Source organism: Pangasianodon hypophthalmus, chromosome 15, assembly GCF_027358585.1.
Source record: "Pangasianodon hypophthalmus isolate fPanHyp1 chromosome 15, fPanHyp1.pri, whole genome shotgun sequence".
Taxonomy (NCBI): Eukaryota; Metazoa; Chordata; class Actinopteri; order Siluriformes; family Pangasiidae; genus Pangasianodon; species Pangasianodon hypophthalmus.
This window is the reverse complement of record NC_069724.1, coordinates 10096481-10103640: the sequence shown is the minus strand read 5'-3', so window position 1 is coordinate 10103640 and position 7160 is coordinate 10096481.

Sequence of the window (7160 nt, the reverse complement as noted above, 5' to 3'; positions counted from 1 at the left end):
TTTTCTATATTCAGTACTAAAACCTGTTTCCGGATGATCTGCATTCATGGTCATTCTTATCCCTAAAAAGGTGTTACATAGGAATATCTCAAAATGCTGATAACTGATGAATATAATAAAATAAAATAATAATAATAAAAAATACATTCCAACAAACTGTAAACGCCTTTCCAAAATAAAATTTATTATTAGTAATAACTAAAGCTTATAAAGCAGAGATATATTTCTCTGCTGCAAAGAAAGTGAACATGCATATAACATGTAAAGCCTTCCTCAAGAGAGCATCTTCACAGAGAAATAAACATTTTAATTCCAAAAACATCCACAGATTAGCTTTTTGGTTTTATTGTGTATATAAAAAGTATGCATATATAATTAAATCAGGTCTTGTTAGCATAGCCTAAATAAATGCAAATATTTGACGAAAAAAACTTCAGATACAAAGAAAAAAAAAGTCAACTGGAAGATTTAATATCCTAGCACCATGGCAGTATTGTAGCCTACGAGGTTTATCCAAGGTGCGTTGAAAGCTTTATGTAATTCCCCAACTTGACTTATACTCGGCTACGGAGAACCATGACCAGAGTAAAGCAGATGAATTATGATGATCTGTTGTTTATAATCTGGTTTACACTGTTGAGTCACAATGGACGAAAGAGATCACCAATTGAGTCAACCCTTGACAAAAAAAAAATCACATACATTTCACGTGTTTTGGTGTGGGTCGTATGTGATCACACGAACAGGTGCTTTTCACCATGTTATGCACTGAAATTGCATGTGGAAGTTGTCAGGTAAACACTGATCACATGGGAAAAAGAATTATTAATATGAGAAAATCTGAAAAATGAAATTATATTCCCTACATGTGAAAAATTAACACGTGAAAATAAATAAAACATGAAAAAAATCATATGTGAAAATTAAAAGATGTGAAAAGCCCACTACATGTGTCTAAATGTGTCTAAAAAAATGTGTCAATGTGTTCATGTGACTTTTTTCTAATGGATCTGTATATCACTGCTCTGCTTATCCACTCATCCACAGCTTACATTACATTATCCAAAACCCTGCTGCATGCAGAGGTAACATGCGTGAGGTGCCTGCTTTGGATCACTCATTGTACCGTTGTTTAAAACACGAGGTGCCTCTGTGTCTCAGAGAAAATCTGTTGCTCAATTGCATGGCTATCGTCGGAAAAATAAGCTGGGCTACTTCAAAGTGCTTGTGACTTGGCATTGTGGTGTGCGAACGTGATTAACTGTTTCCAGGTTTGTGTTCAAAGGTGTACTTGCACACAGGTCAAGCTGGTTCTCATCTCCTGATCCTAAATTAGAAATTAGAAATCAAAACAGCAATATGTCAAAAACAGTCCTGTCATAAGATACCTGTACTGTGTGACGAACAAGGAGACCTCCTTATATTGCATCCCTATAATTTCTAGATCTTTTGCTAATTCTGTCAAGAAAGCATAAAAATAATTATACAGTGTTTAACATGGTTAGCAGATTTAAAGATGGATAAAACAATACACTAAAAATTTGTATAACATGCATAAGCAATTAATCAGATTTTGTCCAAAATGCATAACTGCATTGTTTATATCTCTATATATCTCTATCTATCTATCTATCTATCTATCTATATCTCTATATCTCTATCTATCTATCTATATATATATATATATATATATATATATATATATATATATATATATATATATATATATATATATAAAATTAATTTTCTCTTGTTTCGTTCCAGCGTTTTTGCCCAGTGTCTGAGTTCAGCTCAGCTCTCTTCCTTTTGCCCAGCTACACAGATGTGGAATGCATTTTTCAGCCCAGGTGGAATAAATCAATACGCATTTTTAAAAAATATATCAAGTGAATCCACATTATTCAGTTCAAACTGACCTCAGGCTATCTGCAAAGCCATTAAATATGAAAGTGTATTACTGCAGGAGATTTTGCTACAATGCCATTTTGATCAAAATATAACCTAAATTAGCATCTTGGCATGTCTGTAGTTCCTGGGTATTATCCATCCTCCATACTGCTTATCCTACACAGGGTCACAGGGGAGCCTGGAACCCATCCCAGGGGACTTGGGGCACAAGGCAGTGCGAGGCAAACGTGCTAACCACTAAGCCACTGTGCCCCCACTTGGGTATTTTACAAAATTAAATATTAATACTAATTATTATACTCTTCATGTTTTGTAATAATTCTCATATATTTACAGTTAATTCCTCATGTTTTTTTTTTTTTTTTTTACAGATTTGTGTATCAATGTGCCTTTACCATAACTATTTTAACTATTTTATTTTGTTAATCTAACCTTTTATAGTTAAAGCCTTTTGAAAAAACAAAATCAAAATATAAATTGCTATATAAATAAAGATGATGATTATGTGAGGAATAAACCCTTGGGGCCTACTGTTATAGGAAAAACAACACAAAACACTTTTATTACTGTGACCACACTGTAGTTGACTCTTTTCTTGTTGTATTCCTCTTATACCACAGCAATTTGTCACTGCTAACAATATTTTTAAAGAACATGTCACAGTTTTTATCCATTTAGAGTTACATTTAATGTTGCAGAACATCAGCAAATTAAGTTAGTCCCTGTCATCAGGTACATTATAGTAGCTATAAACCAGCCTCACCAGCCTCTCTTTTTTCTCTTTTGAAATTAACTACAGTGTAATTTTATTAACTGTAATTTAAAAAATGATTGTTTCTCCATTACATAACCTCATAAAACAATTAATCCATGTTTCATATTTAAAAAACTGAACTTGCTTGCTCCAAAATGCTTTTTTTTTAAATTAGAGAGCAGTGCTTTTCTTAACACCAACAAAATGATAATAAAACACTAATAAAATAAAAGTGTTTCATAATAAAACATTAATAAACCACTATTAATACAACACTGATTTATGATCGATTCCTAAAATCTGCCTCTCATTCTATACAAGCAAATCTGCGAAGTAAATTATTGTATACTGATTGAAAACAGATTTTTTTTACACATGGTATTCTGACTTTGTGATATAATCATATGTGGCTTGAGGAAGATTTCTCTCTGTCCAAATTGGAAAATATGTATGACATGGCTTGGAAATGTGGGAGCATATCTTACTTCTTCTAGGATTCTGGGAGCTATTTTGGGGTGTGCGTGGGAGGGTGTTGGATCTCCACATCTGGAATAATCTTTGCAAATCAGAAGGTCAGAGGTACTTTACCATTTTGGATCAAGAAGTGAAGTTTTTAGATGGTTTATGAATATCATCAAACACTGTGCATGCAAGTTCTGATTGCACCTCAAACACTTCGGTTCTCGTTCATCAATGTGTCAGTGTTAGTGGGATTTCCATTCATCATAATCCTTTTGATATGACATTTATGTGGAAACTGTAGGCTGGTTTTCCACACTTTTCCTCGCAGAGGCTAAACAAATGAATTGTACTCATTTTAGTACAATTAAGCCACTAATTTGCAGTACAACTGACAGCACTTTTTTATATATTCAACCAAATGTTCCCCTTTTTCTCCATCACTTTATTAAATTTGAGTGTTCTTCTGTGACCCTCTAACAGTGGGGGTCACTCTGAAGTGTTCCTGACATGTAGCTCGCTACCGTCTGTACTTCCTTGGCAGGAATCTGATCACCAGCGGAAACGATCAGGGCCCGACTTAATGAAGCAGAGTGAGGGAACGTAACCAAAACAGCACTCTTAAAAGATTTCAGAAGTATTTTGATGGCATTCATCTGAGGGTTCCTTGAACACCTTAATCGGCTATAAAAGCAAACACATTAGAGTTAATTGCCTTATAGCCCCGGTTTGGCGCCCTTTGAGTCAGAAGGCCATCTAATTGATTTGCAATGCTTCAGTTCCTCGATGTCTGTGAGGCACTACAGAGTTCAGCAGCTCAGGGCCAGAATTTTGACATTCTTATTCACAGTTTTCTTAAACACAGCACCATACACTCTTAGAAAAAAAAAGCTCTTCTGTTTTCAGATAGTCAGTAGTTCTTAGCTTCCTAAAAGGATTCTGCTTGAAACCCTTGATGAAACACAGAGTGTTGTTACCCTTATGGAAAAATCACATATATTTCAAGTGATCATAATATTTTTGCATGTGATTATGTGAGTCATATGTGATCACATGTGAAGGTGCATTTCACTGTGTAATTGCATGTGAACTCAAGTAAACGCATGGGATCATGTGTGAAGAAGAATTATTCATATGAGAAAATCACGTCTGAAAAATAAATCCCCATGCCCCACATGTGAAAATAAATTACCCATGAGAAAATCACATTAGAAAATAAAAACACATGCAGAACATGTGAAAAGTGCAATATGTATGAAAAAGGTGTGTCTAAAACCCACATTGCTCATGAATCATTTTCAAGAGGGTCTTGAAAGGACTTTGTCAGACCTTTGTCAGACTTTTGTTAGACTTTTGTTAGACCTTTGTTAATTGGGCAGTAAGGTGGCGCAGTGGGTAGCGTTGCCGCCTCACAGCACCAGGGTCCCCGGTTCTGCCCAGAGCTCGGGTTACAGGCTGTGTGGACTTCCTCTTGGTTCCCTACTCACAAAAACATGCCAGTAGTTGGATTAGTTATACTTAATTGCCCCTAAGTGTGAATGAGTGTGGTGTTCTTTGAAGGATTGGCATCCTATCCAGTGTGTACTCCCACCTTGCACCCAGTGCTTCTGGGATAGGCTCCAGTGCAGCCCTGACCAGGATAAAGCAGTATCTGCAGATTAGTGTCACATATATTGTTTTTTTTACCTTTAGGTTTCCTCTCTATATCATTGCTATAGCAACAAAGATGTCAATATTGTTAGGTCTGCTGCTGTTGAATGTCTCACCACTGGAAAGGAGAAATCCTTCATTTTTATAGCATGAAGACACAATAAACAGCTTGTGTGTTGATTTAATGACTGTGTTGAGCCTGCATGCTGCAGGACTGTAAATATTGTTGAACGGATAATTTATTTTCGTCCTGACGAGCACATCTTTGATATTTTTGACTCCACTGTATGAGGTTTAACTGAGATAACTGAACAATTCCTTTTCTGCAGTAATGTCTTAAAACACAGAAGACATTTCCCACACTCAGATGTTAAGGTGCAACTAAAAACCTTTCTCCATGTAGATTTAAGGCTTTAAGATGGCTATAACACTGGTAGTAAGCCTGAGTAGGAACACTCACACAGAGAACTGACCCTTCTGCTTGATTTATACCCACTGACTGCCCCCAGCTGTTCAAATTGCCAGAGCCAAGACTAAGCATGCATAGCGGAATTGGCCAAATGCTATTTAGAGGGAATTCAAAACCAACCTCCATCCAGCGATGAAAAGCCCATGCAGATGCCAAAGATGGCAATGCTTAAAATCAAGTTTGTGCTCCAGCAGCAAGTGTTGAACTTGTGGCAGAACGTTCCAAACTCATCAAACTAAATATGTGTAATATTAGATTCATTCCTTATCGGGCATTAGGGTTTCTTTCTTTCTTTTTTTTTTTAACCAATGTATGAATTAAACACAATGTATTAAATACACACACTAGCTCGAAAACCAAAAGTGTTAGGGTTGAGCATTGCATTATATCATGAGGTTACATCGATGGCATAATAAGAATTATGTGAGGCAAACTAATACACACACACACACACACACACAAAAGCAGATTAGACAGCTGCTTTTGTGATTTCAAAATTTGGTAAATGTTTCATGTCCTTAATGCCCTACTGGCTTCATGCTGCGTTTCCTCTGAATACCAAACATAGTAAACAGAAAAGTTTGTTGAAACTAAAAAAAACACTAAACTTCCAGTTCTGTCATATGTTCTTTTGTGTAAATTGTACTGCTTGTGTAATGTGTGCTTAGTCTATCTACTTTTAGTTTCTCCTCCAAAGGCATTTCAGGTGAAAAAAGGATAATAGATTAAATAAGCTTGTCCACATTCATTACACCCGTGACAGAATTTCACATGCGCATTCTCAATCAGTGCTGATGATGTGTTACAGATGTGTCAGAGAAGCGGGCTGAAATATATCAGCACAAATGGAGATCAAATCTAGGGAGAGTTCTTCTTTGTATAATCGCCTGACATGACCGTCACTTATAAGCTGCATGGATCTACAGTCTGGGCTAGAAAGGGATCAGCTGTAGCTTTGCTTCTTCATACCATCTTACAACTGCTGGTGGTACTGTTGTGCTCGATTCCACAAAAGTCCAAAATAATCCACCTTAAGATATTTGGTAACAGCAAATATCTGTTAATCCACATCTGCTGTGGATGTCAAAAATAAAACCTTAAATTGATGTCTTTTTTATTTTTTATAATCGGTGGGGGCTTAGGGGTGCTTAGCCCTGCTAGCCTATTTATACCAGCCGCCCCTGGCACACAGACTCTCCCTCTGAGTCACTCTAGAGAAAACAAATTGCCAGAAAGTGCCAGATCCAACAGCCAGTAAAAATAATTCACAGTTTCATTGTGTGACCATTAAGGTCTTCAACTGAAGGGCTTCTGTTGCAAAATATTTTGTCAGGCCTTCAGTGAGAGATGAGCAGCGCTGTCTGGCACTATGTGTGAGTCCAGGACAATGACTCATTGTGCTCAGGGAGGGAGGAAAAGTGGGCTTTTGGGGTTCAGAGAAAAGGGAAAGTGGATATTACTCTTTGAACTTCTCCAGTCTGGGTCCGTGGCCAGGCCCAGTTCACTGTGAACAAGAATGGATTATCCTCCACCTGGTGACCCGAACAAGGATGTCGACAAGCAGCTGACAGGCCACGTCCTCGCCTTGGCTGCAGGACGACATCTCCATTAAACTAACAATCCTCTGGGAATTTGTTATTGAAATCATGTCAGTTGCCTCTACCATGAAAATTGCACTGTACTGTGATGTGCCACAACAGGTGGCTAAAAGTCTGCTCATTTGGTAAACTTTACGATTACTAGATTTATTAGTGATTGCATGGTTCAAATAAGACAGCCATATGTCTTAACAAGGCCTGTCCTGTTCTGTATTCTTGGAAAAATCTGACCTACATTTATATCAAATTAACAGAGCTCTCTTGTTGCACTCATGCTGTTAGACTACCACAACCCTTGAGAAAACAAACTATAACACTGTAG